Genomic DNA, 15,861 nt, shown 5'->3' on the forward strand with positions numbered 1-15,861 from the left:
ACTACTCCAGCTCATTGAGAAAATTTAAGTAATTCAAACAAGTGCGAGTTCCGGTAATGAAACTGGTAGTAGATCATTGGTAAATTCAAACAAGTCCAGATCATTCGTTGTAAGTAAATCATGCACTGTGCAAGAGTAGAAATAATTTGTTTGGAAGTAAAAACAAATTGTTTGCTTGTATGTGCAGTTCCAGAACATCGTGTTAGCTGGGAAACCAAATGGTACTACTCTAAATATTGACAGGCTGACATAGTGTATTGTTAAACCAAGATATACATGCTAACAGAAGAAGAATCCAGAATCTCATGTTAAATTGATTCTTTCATTTTGCGGCGACTTAATTATCATTGTTTGATGGTTCAAAAGCGACACCGAGATCAGTAGGTCAGTTACGACAAATTGTATATATGTTTGAAAATCATAGGAGAAGAATCAACCATACATCTGAATTGGTTTCATCACTTATTAATCTGTAGCATATCGTATATACTATAGTGTTATGGAAAGGTCAGTTAATAGATCTTGCAAGATAGACAAGAAACTTCACTCCGGCGCGGCGCACTCTCTTGGCGACGATGGACGGGATCTCCTTGGCCCCTGAATCCAAAGAAACAACTCTGTATGATCGTCGAAGTGAACAACTAACAACAACGAGAATGCGAAGCCGGCCTAAGAACATATTAAGAAGAAAATATATCGAGATGAACAAACCTACAAATCATGTGAACTACACGAGACATTACAACACGAGACATGAGAACACAAGAATTCTATATCTTGCATACTTTTCGAAGAATTCATGGCAACTTGCGGACCCGGCCACCGTCCAACCCTAGTGTAAATGATCCAAGGATACCTTCTACGCGAGCTCTTATTGGAAGACGGCGGTGACACTGCAGACCTCGCCATCATCCAGCTAGTCCCCACGGACGGATGCGGCTCCCGACAGATCTCACCGGAGGCCTGCCGCTCCCTTGCTGGCTAGAGATGTGGAGGAGAGGGTGGGGGAGAGGAGGGATGGAGCGAGCGGCGGTGGTGGATTCCTCCGGTCCATGGCGCCCAACGCCATGGAGGAAGGTGTTGATGCAGCTCGGTGGTGGCATGGCGGCGGAAGCGGGCGTGTCGGCCGCGGTCCGTGCCAATTACGGGCCTAAGCCACAACCGGCACCGTCGGCTCCTGCAACCCAAAACCAAAAATGAAGCCCTGTCGGGACATTATCCACACATGAACGGAATCGAACCACACCAGATCAAACCAAACAGGAATAAAAAATGAATAGGATCTCCCTGCGCGGCAAGGATTTCCGGGCCCGGCGAGGCTAGCTGTATCTCAAAAGCAATATATTTGTTGCGGTACCAAACAGCTATCCTGGCACTGGAAAGTGGCAAGGCCATAATGTTTTAGCCTAGAATCCAAACGCACCATCCGGACATCAACTCGCAATAAAACCGCACCAGATCGAACCGAACATGACATTGGCAACTCACCTTGCGGATCACCGTGCTACAACTAGTTCCGGAGGTGCTCCATGCTGCCCTTGCCGGCTACGGCAAAAGCACAGGCGCACAAATCTACTCGAATCAGATCATGTACTAGTACCAAAGCTCGTCCTAATAATAGTCGAATCAGCTGCTCTACCTAAGCAAGGACGGAGAGGGAGTCCAGAAGCTGCTACCTTTGAGGCCGACGGCCGACAAGCCCCCGGGGACGGCGGCGTCTCGGAGCGAGCAGCTCGACCACCTGGTCGCCGGCGCCCCAGCGTCTGCGTGCGGCACCGCGCCGCGGACCGGCATGATCGACGGAGCCGCGCGCGCCGTCGAATCACCGTCGATCTGATCCGGGTGAGCTGGTCGCGAGCCGAGGGATGGTGGGGTGAAGGGGCTAGTGGAGAGGAGGAGGTGCGGTGGTGGGGGGGAGAGAAGAGACGGCGGCTTGTGGTGGGAGACGCGGGGACGGCGGAGGGCGCTTGCCGGCGGCGACGGGGCGGTGGTTGGGGAATGACCGGTTCGAATACCGTAAATGGAGGAGGCGGCGTGATTTTCGTTTTAATTTGTTGCACGACGGGCGTTATGTTTCTTTGGAACATATCCGGACGATGGATCATCATCGGACCGGTTCAGATCGTCGATCCGGGTGAGGCAAATCCTGTATTGTGATTGGCTGCAGCGAGCCCATGCGAAGCGTCCCAACTTACTGAATTAGCAATTATTAATTTCATGATTAATTAGTCCCGACTAGCAATGCAGCGCTGATTTCTCGGGCTGTGTTTTGGCAGTTTTGTTGGGGCCTTAATCCATGCAAAAGGATTCACGGTGATTATGGTACGCCATTGACTACTGCTTTTGCCTCCCAGCAATAATAGCTACTGTAGCTAAAATTATGGGGAAGATTCTCAAGAAGGCGGATTATTTGCTGAATCGAATCTCTGCAGCTCGAACGAGAAACCAACATTAATTATTATACCTAATCATCCCGGAAATTCTGTTTAGCCCAAAAATGATCCCGCTCCGCCTGAACTCTCAATTATTTTGCCTAGCTATACTTTGAAAAAACAGAGGTGTGCGACGAAAGTAATTCACGAATTATGTTTCCAGCCACAAGACTTCATTCATCTTCTGGCCAGTCAAGGATGTTGTTAATCACGTAAAAAAGAATGTTGTTAATCCATGCAATTTTCCTACGCTACATGTGATTCCTTAATCATGGGGCTTTGTCGTCTAATCCATGCCATGCTTGCACGTACGTAGTAGTAGGCTTGTAGCTATGTAGTAGCTTGCACGTTACTCCTTTCTTGTAGAAACAATGCCGATGACCTAATCAAAAGCATATGAATTCACCTAGTACTCCAGCTACACAAACTCTACAAGCTCTAATGATTAGGGTTAGGCGACACGGGAGGCGACCAAGACCGCACCACCACTCGCCCCCCCCTCTCCCAGTCCCCCACCTCCATTCTCTGCCGCCGCGAAGGTCACGGATGGCGAAACACGGGCGGTGACGACGGCGAGGTCTCTCAACTTATTAATGACTGGTGTTTCTTGGTTGGCGGGCGGGCGTTGTGTTTTGGGATATATATCTAAACGCTGGATCATCACGGACGGTTGAGATCGCCAATCCGGGTGAGGCAAATCTGTATTGTGATTGGTTGCAACGAGGCCATGCGAAGCGTCCCAACTTATTAATGGCATGATTAATTAGTCCCGACTAGCAATGCATGCACTAATTTCTCGGGTTGTGCTTTGGCACTTTCCTTGGGGGCTTGATCCATGCAAAGGGCCCACGGTGATTATGGTACGCCATTAACTACTCCCAGCAATAATAGCTACCTAAAATTGTGGAGAAGATTCTCAAGAAGGCGGATTATTTGCGCTGATGAATCGCTGCATCTCGAACGACCAATCATCCCGAAAATTCTGTTTAGGCCAATAATTGATCCCGCTCCGCCCCGAACCCTCAATTATTTTGGCTCGCTACTTTGAAAAACAGAGGCCTGAGACCAAAGTAAGTTGCTAATTTTGTTTCCAGCCACAAAATTTGATTCATCCGCTCGCCTGGTCCACGAGGTTGTTAATCCATGCATTATTCCTACGCTACATACATATCATCATATGTCGATTCCTTAAGCAGGGGATGGTGTCGACTAATCCATGCATGCACCTAGTAGTATATAGTATGTACTAGCTTGCATGTACTCCTTGTAGGAATAATGCATCTGACCTAATCAAAAAAATATGAATTCACCTAGTACTCCACCTACACAAACGCTAGAAGCTCTAATGGTCAGGGTTAGACGACACCGGAGGCGACCAAGATATCACCACCATTCACCCACCTCCTCCAAGCCCCACCCCCAATTATCCACAACCACCTGAGTTTACGCATGGCAAAACACGGCCGAGGCTTCTTTCCCGAGGGTGGTGTTTCTTAGCCAAGATAGATGTTCTTCCCATCTGTTTCCATCCACAAGACCTGATTCATCTGCTAGCCCATTGAGGATGTTGTTAATCACGTAAAAAAAATAGGATGTTGTTAATCCTTGCAATATTCCTACGCTAAGCACATATCATCATATATGATTCCTTAAGGCTTTTATACGCAAATTCTAGATAATCATTTTATCTAGGTTTGTCTTTTAGTTTCCACGTGTGTTGGTTCATATAACTTGTTTTTCGATTAATGAGATACATGGTTGCTCTCAAAAAAGGTCGTGGGACTCTTGTAAAGCTCAATGTGTCAGCCAAGCTAGTCTCGAGCTCGCGTCCTAGTTATTGGTCTTTCCAAGGCCGGCTGGATGAGACCAGGCGTGCATGCGACGCTCGATGAAGCTTCTCCTTGGCGTGTGCAAGCTACACACCAATTAGGATCCATTGAACATTGGTCATTGCAGTAGGAATGGATTGACTAGAGTGATGGACCGATCTGGTGCACATGCATGCACATGGCCCCACTTACAAATCAAGTCTTGTGCAACTCGAGAGGTCCAAGGTATTTTGCTACGTGCTACTCCCTTCGATACAATAGAAAAGTTTAAGAATCTTAGTACAATGTCCGTTTACAATTTAGCCCTTCTAAATTAAAAATGAACTACTACGCGTAGCTTGCATCTCGCACATCTCCCTCGCATCTCCCACATCTTGCTCGCACGTCTCCGAATCGCTTGCTTTTGACCAAATCGCTCCCTTCTGGTTGTATCTCCGGCTAGCTTCTAGCCGGATCTCTACCACGTCTCGGACTTTGACGGAGGAGGGGCCTCTTCTCCGAGCAAGCTCTATGCCGAGGTCCTCATCCACACCACAATGCATACTCTAGCCAACTCCTCCTTAGGCCTAGATTGTCTTCACGTCTCTAGCCATCTCCTCCTCCTCCGACTAGCTCCTTCTCCGTGCCTCGCATTCCTTGTGTGCATATGCCCCTCGGTGCCATTGATAGATGAACCTAGTGCAGCATCATCTTCCCCCTATGCCTTTGGATCAACATCGTGGTACTCCCGCACAAGGCCGAGAACAATTCAAACCGCAATTCCAAGTTGATGAAACTTGAGTAATTCGAGAGTTCATTATAATTCTATTCAATGTTAAAACATTAATGGATTAAAACTGCAATACAAGCTGCACTTGATGAGTCAAACTAGCACTTGACAGAGAAACAAACATGAAAACAAAGCATGTTGTTATCTTTTGGCATTTAGTTCCACCATGTTGGACCTCAGTTGCACCATGTACCTTGAAATCACCATGAAGGGGTTTAACATGAGAAGATAATGCAAAAAAGCTAGTATTCACATGGACAATATAAAACCGAGATCGCATATTTCGAATATTTGCATGGAGTGGTAAAAAGGCTAACAAAATTTAAGATTTATCTTGTAGTAAAGCACACATCAGCGACAACTCACATCCAAGAACAACATAAGTATACAAAAGCATTGGGAATAGTTTATATTTGTGTAGATGCACACAAGTTGATCATCGTAGTATGTAGTAAATATATTTTTCGTAATGAGCAAACTCAAACCTTTAGCACTAACTAACTAATACCATCTGCTAAATTACTGCCAACATCAAGCGAGGTGGATAGTCTAACAAGTTGCGGCTAGATTTCTTGGAATGTCCAGAGTCCCAGCCCCCACTCGGTGATTATTTGTCAGTTTAGCTTCTTGTAAGCTAAGAACCTAGCTAACTTTCGAAGGACAAAATTCGTATGATATTTAAGAATGGTGTGATCATGTTAAGTGCAAGTGCAATTCAAAACAAGGGCCTTCCTACAAAGAGGGAATTTGACCCTGGCGACTTCAAACATGGTGTCTATCATCAACTCATTTGCCCAAATCCAGCAAAAGAAAAATGCAAGAATATTCAAACCTAGAACATGTACTCCATTGAACTCGGTTGAGATTATGCTTTGTTCCAAACAAATAGTCAAATGATACACCATTCCATTCTTGGAGAGCCTCTCCCTGCTTTTGGCGTTCTTCTTGATAAGAAGATGTTGCTTCCCGGCGCACCGCCGCACGATCCGTCACCCCCAACCGATTCGCCGATGGCTTAGTGACAAACACGAAAGAGGAACAAAATCAAGAAACACCCAAAACAACTGAAGGACTTGTAAGAATGAATGCCTAGGCCAAGATGGACCAATAGGAAACCTTATGCGCGTCTTCATCTTGTAGCCCTTACCGTCTTTCGCGATCTGGATCACAACCCCACGATATCAACATCTACTGAAGCTCGAGTTCAAAACTTCTTTGCTCTAGCTAGTTTGCCGTGCTCGGTAAGAGACATTTGTATACATTTTTAAAAATCAAAGATAGAGAGAGATGTATACATATACATATATGCATGTAGTACTTGTAGAGAAGGTGCCTATCAATGCATGCAGTGCGTCTGATTTAATCAAGTCGGGCAGTAGCGCTAGCGAAATAAATTCCGGCGCACGATTTGGCATCAAGCGCCAAACGAATTTTGTTTTTGGGCCGTTTTGAGCGGAGAGGGAGTCCAAACCCTACCCCACATTTCCCGCGACGCGATCCCCTCTCCTACCCAACGAAATCCAGATCGAACGCCGCCGCCGCCGCAGCCGCTCTTCCCCGTCGCCGGCCACTTCCCCTCCGCCGCCCCATTCTCCATCCGGCGAATCTCCAACCGCTATCGAGCCCCACCGCACAAGATCGACCTCCACCGCCATGGATTCGCGAAGGACAGAGGCGGTGGCGGTGCCCCCATGAACCGCTCGGCGCCGCGGCGGCTCGTTCGCCGGCGCGCAGCGCTCCGTCGAACCTGCTTCCCGCGTCTCGCGCGTGGCTTCCGGGTGCTGCTTCACACCGGCGAGGTGGTGCAGGCCGTCCGGACGCGGCGGCGCAGCTCCGCCGTTCTGCGCTCCGTCCTCGCCGTCGACCAGACCGTGGCCTCGCCGCGCTCTGCTCCGGGGCGTCTCCGTGCAGGTATGGTATCCAAACCCTAATCATAATCATTTTCCCCCTGATTCAGTTTTCTTGACTGAAAAACGGGTTTCTTTGCAGAGCAGCAGGAGGAGGGGCGAGGATTTGAAGGTCGTGCTTGCTGTCCCGTATACTGCATATATTAGTTTGATTGTATGCGTTGGCTGCTTCCCTTGAACTGTTTAGCACGATCGATTTAAACTAGGACTTGTAACTCCTAAACTAGTTTCTACGTGGATGCATAGCTATGGCACTGGAGCATTAGTCAGGTTCAGCCAATTATTGAACAGCATGTTGTTGGAATTCCCGAGTCTTCTTATTTCTCCAGGCTCCACCAAAAACATCCTGATTTCAGTACCTCGTGGATTGCTTGGACTTCAAATCAAACGTTAGTTCATACTGATTATTCGGACCAGCCTGTGTTGTTTTTGTACGGCCCTCTAGTCACCGAAGATCAACCTTTTCTTCTTTGTTGTGACCTCTGGCTGGCTTCTGACTGACCATGTTGACACCATGTTGAACAACTAGCAGATCAGTAGAGAACTTCAGGTGAAAAGTTCAGAGTTTTTGGTGTCCATATCTGTGTGAGCTAGATGTACACCCAGATACGCTTTAGTTTAGGCTTGCTCCAAACATTGACTCGTGATGTGCAGAGTTAGCTAATCTGAGCTGCTTAGGACGCATGAATACATGGTGCTATTTCTGCACGTTTTCTCTTCATTGCAGATTGATAAAACAAATTGGAAATACTACATGTTTATATGAATCTGCTGAATCAAGATTTGACATCAATTTCCATTGATGGCTATTTATTTTCTCAACCGCCTTGTTTGCTTCAAATGTTTGTGGAATTTTTTCATCTCCATATTTTGGTGAGCAGGCTAGAATAATTGGCAAGTGTGCGGGATTCGTTCTGATGTACTAGTAGACCTGATGATCCTGTTTGCAGCCTCAAAACATGCAAGACAAGTTTTCGGAAAATTGTGTGCATTACAAAACCTGATGCTCTCAAGTCTCAAACTTAAATCATAGTACATTGATATGAAAACTCCTGGTCTGGATTTTTATGAGAATTGTATTTTTGCATGCATCAGGTTTATGTGATATCCATCTCTGTGCATCATAAAGGGTGGGCTGGTTGTATGCATCAGGTATTATGAACCATCTATTTGCAGAGTGCCAACAAAAATATCAATGCGGGTATCCAGAATTTAGAGAAGGAGTATCTTAATAAAAGTAGTTAGCTCTAAACATTGACTCGTGATGTGCACATAAAACCACTTTATTTCCAGCCTTGCTCTAAACATTGACTCGTGATGTGCAGAATTAGCTAGCCCGAGCTGCTTGAGATGCATGAATATATAGTGCTATTGCTGCCCATTAGCTCTTCATGGCAGATTAATAGATCAAATTCGAACTACTACATGTTTATATGAAACTGAATCAAGTTTTGAGATCAATTTCCACCGATGTCTATTTCATTCTAATTGGGGAAGTGTTGCGTTATTTTAATGCATGAATCGGTTCATAATTGTTTGGCAGTAGTAATTTGTCTTCATACGCTAGTTCGATGCCTCCCCTCTTCTGTAGTGAATCAATCAAATTTCTTTTGATATTATTTCACAAGCACTCATATTTTTTTATGCAGGAAGTGACAATGCAAGAGGCATTTGAGCTGTACAAAGACACTGGAGGCTTGTCTGTAATTTGGTGTTGTACAAGGGCACCGGAGGCTTGGCTATAATTTGGATATCAAGTACTTATTATCTTTAAGATCTTGTGATAAGTGTACATGCTCAGCACAGTGACAATGGTGCATTCAATTGATAAATTGTGTTTCTTCCATAGTAGTTCAATTGAACCCGTTTCCTTTCTAACATGCAATCTTCTTCAATTATGTTAGGTGCATAAGAGTATGTGGTAAGGCTGCTGTTGAGCAAGTTGTGGCGGCAAGGTCAGCGCGCCGCAACCGCCCCCACCTCTGGTTCCTGGTTTGTTGCGCTGTGGATCTGCATGTGCTTGCATTCGTTTTTGGAATTTGCATCCCGATGCGTGCTAACACAGCTCCCAGATAAGTAGAGAGCTTTAGCTGAAAAGTTCAGATTGTTAGGTTTCAATTTCCGTGTGAGCTAGTACATGTACATCCAGATAAGTTTTAGTGTTGGTTTGATCTTATATTGACTGATGATGTACAAGATTAGCTAGTCCGAGCTGTCAAGATGCATGCCACCGACAGTTGCAAGAGCCATCGACTTGTTGGGTCTTGGTTTATTTTTCTGTTTGAATCTTGATATCCAGATAGTATACCATGGATATAACTTTGTACTTGACTTGCATGTTTCTTGGACTATTGCTTTGTTTTATTGCATTCTTTGTGCAAGTGCAATGACTAGCTGTTGATAAATTTTCTAGGATGCTAATCCGCCTTCAAGCCTTGTTCCTTCTTCCGCTTCCTCTATCTAAGCCTTACTTGAAGGAATTTGGAAGACCTGGAGCGGTGGCCTTCTTCTTCGATTCCATGTTGTGTCTAGGTAGATTCTGGTAAGTGATAAGTGTACGTGCTGTGCATACAAACCATGGTGCATTCCATTGATAAAGTGTATTTGTTTTTCCATATTAGCTTAATTGTACTCGTTTCTTTTCTAATATGCAATATTTTTCTAATATGTGAGGTGCATCAGAGTATGCGGCACGGCTGCTGCTCGGTAGACCGTGACGGCGAGTTAACTGTGCAGCAACTGCGGTGGTGGTGCTAACATGGCTGCGCCTAAAATTCTGTCAGGTGATTCCTCGAGTCAATGCGCTGGGTTCGGCAATCAAGCCGTTGAGCATTTAATTATTTGTGGTTCTTTTCCGGTACTGGATTGTGCTGCTGGTTATGTAGATTATATGGTCCTAGTTTTTATTCACCTCTAATGTCTAAAATGAGTAACGATGGTGTTGTTGTCTTCCTCGAGTTGGCCATGAAGCTGAGTTGTCGATATTAGCATTGTTTAGCATTGCTAACTCAGAAAGGCACTGGCAGAGGATTTTCTTGCACTGCTCTGCCACTTCAACATGATCTGTATTCATATGCTTCACCGTGCCGTTTAACTGGTGCTAGCATGCTTGAGAATAACGGCAAATGCCTGTTGATATTAGTTTCCTAACTACAACATTTTTTTCTTGGAAAAGCATCAAGATGCGGCAGTATTTTCGCATTTCAAATACTATATTTCGTTTGTTACTTAAGTATTTTCGCATTAACTGGTGCTAGCATGCTTATGTCTAGGATATGTTTCTTATTGTTTCTACTTCGTTTTTTTGTGGCTGGGCTGCTGGGAGTCCTTTAAGCTTTTTTGTTAATGCTTCCTAATGTTAAGTTGGGGGCCTCCAGCATTTTGGATTAAAATCGTACGCGTACCTTTTTCCTAATGTGATAAACTTTGGAAATATTAAGCTTATATATAATCCAAGTATAATTCAGGACTAAACAATGACATGGTAGATAACTGCTACTTTGCTAGTTGTTGATTTCATCCTACTAGTACTCACAAGCAGCAACTAGTTAAGTATTTCTGTAACCTCTTTCTCTGTTATTCCAAACTAAAACCCCCACATCACACACTTCAATGCAGAAGAGGTGAAAATAGCTCTGTTTTGCTATCTTTGCAATTCCTTCATCATAATACTTTGGTCTTTTGATGTTCCATTACTCTTTGTTTATATTACCATTAGATTTTCTTCTAGAGTTGCATTTATTAGAGTTGATAATGGTTAAAGATTTACCATTTTCTTGAAGTGCTAATGCTTAGGCCATGTGTGTGTTCTTCAGCTGGATTGTTTCTTGCATTTGTGATGGACAAAATAGAGCTTCAGTCTTTCTATATTTGCTACCATTTGCTCTGGACTATTTCTTATGGTGTCTAGTTGGTTTCGTTTGTGTTTGGGCTGATGGGAGTTCTTTAAGATTTTGGTTTATGCTTCCTGATGTTAAGCTGGTGATATCCAACTTTTTGGATTAAAAAGCATAATGTTTTCCCAATGTGCTTTTCATTCTCTTTTTATGTGTGGGTTAAGTTGACCATTCTCTTTTTACTTTGGCAATTTTACGCCATGTGTTCTTCTTTCTCTAGGGCAAGGAGGAGAGGCAAGCTGGAACAGTAGCTGCACAATATACTTGGAAGCTGGATGAGCCAGGGACAACAGGGGCATGTCTTTGTCTTGCCAGCTAGCTTGCTGGTTCTCCTTTTTTGCTGATATCTATCAGTTGCCAATGGTAAGCTTCCACTATCTTCTAAAAGCTGATTTGAGCCTCTGAGGCATGTTTATCTGCATCTGCATGGAATCATTTGTTTGGTGCAGTTACCATATTAATTCTGGAAAATATGCTTATAAGATGATCCTAGCTAGTGCCTTGTTTCTGCTTGTTAGTAGTGTCAGTCCGCATGGTATCTCGACCTTTTACTATTTCCAGAAAATAAACCTTGATGTTTACAGTAATAATTTCATATATTTGATGTGGTGTGAAATCTTCCTAAGCTGTAGATGTCCAAGTGCTGCCATGTTTACAGTAGAAGTTCGGTTTTTTTACCAAACTAATGGCATTACATTTCTCTCACTGCCTCCGCCCCCTCGCCACTATCGCCGACACCCCCGAGGATGGGGGCGTTGAGATCCCTCTAATCCACCGTCTGACTGCTGCTGCCTCTAGTGATATTGACTTTGTGCATGCTTGCCTCTCCCGGATCTCCCTCACCATGATGCCAGACACCCGTACCATCGCTCTCGGCCCTTTCCCCAACTTCAACACTGGGGACGTCTATCAAGCCTTGCACTCCTCGGGATGCGTTCTCCCGGGCCAAGACATCAACTGGGACTGCTTTGCACCGCTTAAAGTTCGGGTGTTCTTCTGGATTCTACGCCTCCAAAAAACCAGAACTCGTGCGATGCTGCATCGCCTGGGCTGTGTGCCCTCCCCCGACTGTCCGTTTTGTCCGGGCCATACAAAAAACATCACGCACCTGTTCGTTTGCTGCCCCCGCCGCCGACCTCTGTGGAACATCGTCTCCCCCTCGGGGCGCCCCCACAACGGCGATGACTTACCAACTCTCCTCGATGGCCTCTCTGAAGATCTGCCACAGATGCACAAGAGGGCGCGGAACACTGCCATCCTTGCTCTCCTGTGGTCCATTTGGAAGTCCCGAAACAGGATGGTCTTTGACGCAGTGCACATGACTACCGCATGGGTGATCGCTATGGTCGTTGACCACCTCCGCTTATGGGTCGTCCGCGCCTCAGCTAGAATAGACACAAGCCCCCTGTTGGCCTGGTGCCAGTACATCTCCTAGCTTCTCCAGATCTCCCCCCTTTGTATTCCCCTCTCCCCCTATCCTGGGCGCGGTATGCCGCCCCAGACCCCAGGAATGCTGGTTGCAGCCTCCCCTGGCGTCGCTCATGTATTACAATTTTTTTGATGAAAATACGAGTTCAGGTGGGCAAATCGCCCCCCGTTGATTTCTCAAAAAAATGGTTATGTGGCCATGTTCAAATCTGGCTCAGGGAAAGCAAAGCTAGTATTTGCATGTGGGATTGATTGATGTGGATTCAGTATTTTTCTATGTATGGAATGGCCAAGAGCAGATTTTATAGTGTTGTAATTGACCATGTGTTGTTCTTCAAGGACAAGGAGGACGACCAGTAGCTGCACTACTTGGAATCTGGAGGACCCAAGGACAACTGAGACAGACTCCATGTCTTTGCTTGCTGCTTCTACTTGGCTCCTGATGATCTGCAGTTGTGCAATGGTAAGTTTCGTGTATGCCCTATAAATGCCACTTTGGACCTGTGATGTATGTGCATGAAGTCGTTTATTTGGGGCAGTTGCCATCTTAACTCTGGTGGAATGGGCTTACAAGATGATCTTAACTAGTGCTTTGTTTCTGCTTGTTAGTAGTGTGAGTTTGTATGGCTGTAGCCTGTATGGGGTCTCGGCCTTTTAATATTTCCAGAAATGAAACTGTGATGTTTGCAGTAATAATATCATATAGGTGACATGGTGAGAAATCTTGCTACATTGTTAGGTCCAAATTTGGGTGATGGAACGGAAAACTTGTATTCGCATGTTTGTTGATATGTCTACAGTGCATTTGTGGTTAATATGCAGTTATGCACATGCTGTGCATGGTCCAGTTTAGATGTTTAATATTTGTGTTGTGCATGGTGCTGGATGAGCGTCTGCGGCGCCCAACCTCGTATGATGAAGCCGCGGCTGTTGCCGATGTTTGCCGTCAGCTCGGCAAAGCCTTCAGGCATCCACTCGGTGCTTTCGCCGGCACCGATAGCCCACACGAAGTTGTTGCCGGAGAGGTCGAGGCCGCGGGATATCTCGCGCAGCTCCGCCGGCGAGAAACGTGTTGCCGTGCCGAAGGAGACGTACACCACCGAGCCGGCCGGCTTCGTGTCTAGCCACCGCAGACAGCAGTCCTTGTTAACGTCGGCGTTGACGTTGGCGCCGCTCCCAGCCATGTCCCTGGTGGCGAGGGCGACCGGCCCCACAAGGAGCGCGCGGCGGCCGAGCGTCGTCCGGAAGTGCTCCACGTAGTCCGGCTCCAGCTCGTGGAAGCTGTTGAACACCTCGCCGAAGCTCCTCTGGTCGGCGGCGTTGTTGCTCCGGTAGAACGCCCACGCCCCGGCTGCTTCTCGGGGTCCATCATCCGGCTCCGGCGCAGCTCGACGCGGTGCGGCAGCCCCGTCAGCGAAAGGAGAGCTTCAGGATCGCCCTCATTTGCCGTCATCGTCTCCAATGGGTTGCTGCGCAGCATGGTCTCGTTGCAGGACCGCGCGAACACACTGGAGTGAACACGAGCCGCGGAACGCCGTGCTCCGCGGCGGCGTCCGCGGACCAGCTGAAGAAGCTGTCGGACACGACGACGTCGACGGGGCGGTTGTTGGCCAGGAACCGGCTGAATGGCTCGCGGACCAGCTGCACGGCTCGCATGAACTTGGCGCGGCAGTCTACCTGGAGCGTGGTAAGGGCCATGTAGTTCTCGACGCCCGGCGGGAGCCCCACGTCGGGGAACGGCATCAGGGCGATATCGACTGTTCCGGAGCCGCCGTCGTTGGCACGGTCGACGGCCGGGCGGATGATGCCGGCGTTGACGGGCGTGGTGAGGATGGTGCAGCTCGCGCCGCCGGCGGCGAAAACGGCGGCCACGTCGGCGGCCGGAAGGAGGTGCCCGGGCGCGAAGAAAGGGAAGAAGAGGATGTGCAGCGGTTGCTGCCGCTGCCGCTCATGCTGCGTAGCCATGGATGGCGCGCTGGGTGTTGCCGGTAGGCAGCTCGCTCGCTCTTGTCGTTTGGGCGCTCTAGTTGGTTGTAATTTGGTGGCAGTTTTGTTTTCGCTTTTTCGTGTATGGTAGAAACTGGACGAGGCATGATCTGACCGGGACATGTGGGGTGAACGGGTAAGGGGGAAAAGGGAGGAGGGACCAAGCTCACAGGCGGGCTGGGAGGCGAGCTGGACAACCCCCATCGGTCCAAGTCCCCGCGCGCATTGGAGGATCGGCGCGGGATTGCTGCTTCGCCAGCTCGGCTCGGCTCACGCGCCTCCTCACGCGCCAACGTCGCACATGGTCAACGGACCCGAACGCAAAGGCTCTGATACGCGGGCGTTAATTCATCGGAACCAAGGAAACATCCCGAGCCGCTAATCGTCGCTACTACGCGCCGCGCCGCGCCACGCCATGCTGCGTCCTGCGCAAATCAAACCAAAAAAAAAAAAAATGCCGTACTATGTCAATGCTTCTTCGCGTACTATGGCAATGCATGCTAATCCTCGCGGGCGACCAAAAATACGTTGCGCGCCTGCTGCGTACAATGCGGCCCACCAAAGATGCGGAAATCCTGCGCTGCCGCGGCCAACAATCACAGGCATGCCATCTACTAATAATCCGCTCCTCCAAACCACGCGCGCGCGTCTCATGGCGATTGATTGCTTAATTAATCTATCTGCGACATCTCCGCTAGCGCCAGTCCACGTCACCGATCCGTGCAGCTACCCTTCTCTGCCGTCCACCCCGCGCGGTTCAGTTCGCAACAACCGCAAAATCCATCTGTTTCCCGCTCGGAAAAACAAACACGGACCCTTCCTCAATCTATAAAAGAAGGCCATGGTCGCCGCCGCGAGCGGCAGCGCGTGCCGTGACTTATGACTTTGGACTTTGGCGACGGGACGGGAGGGGAGGGGAGCCCACCATGCTCCGGATCGCGGCGGCCGTGATCCATCCATTCCATAAAGAAATCTCCGGCGTCCCCTTTCTATTTCTTTCCCGACCTGTCTCGCTAAACCAAGGACAAATCCGTTCTTTCTCCAGCTCGCACATTCGCATAGCTGATGGAGAAACCGGTCGGCGCTGATAGACATCCCTAAGATTTTGCAAAAAGTTTTACCGTCAATCTGTACAAACTTGCAAAAGGTTCAAAGTTTTGTTTTTGTTGCCTGCTGCTGCTATGTAGCTGCTTCTCACCGCCAACAAAAGAACAAGAAAAAAAACAGATTGGGAAATCGGTCGATCGAAACATCACCGTCAAGAAAGTAATCAGATCTTTCGATCAGGGAAAAAAAACATATAGAGAAATCGATCGGTCCAAACATCTCCTCTCAATCCTTATTAGCAGCTCTATGCACGTACCTCCTGGCTCGACGCAACAACATGGCCTGACGTTGACAAACTAGTACTGGTGGGGATCACCCTTCTCCGTCGTCTCGTTCGGCCTCGTCCTCTCCATCTCCTCCTTGCACTTGGCGACGGGACGGCAGGCCACGATGCCGCCGGAGAGAAAACTACGTGTGGCCGGACGGCGATGTGGAGTCCCCTTTCTATTTCTCTCCCGATTTATCTCCCTAAATCGGGTCCCAGTAGTTTCAAGATTAAGCCAATTG

At 47.6% G+C, this 15,861-nt stretch overlaps 1 pseudogene; it reads right to left on the reverse strand.

Moving 5' to 3' along the window:
• Positions 1-13,118: 13,118 nt before the first annotated feature.
• Positions 13,119-14,226, reverse strand: LOC124689620 (annotated as a pseudogene).
• Positions 14,227-15,861: the final 1,635 nt, after the last annotated feature.

This window comes from Lolium rigidum, chromosome 2, assembly GCF_022539505.1.
Source record: "Lolium rigidum isolate FL_2022 chromosome 2, APGP_CSIRO_Lrig_0.1, whole genome shotgun sequence".
Classification (NCBI taxonomy): Eukaryota; Viridiplantae; Streptophyta; class Magnoliopsida; order Poales; family Poaceae; genus Lolium; species Lolium rigidum.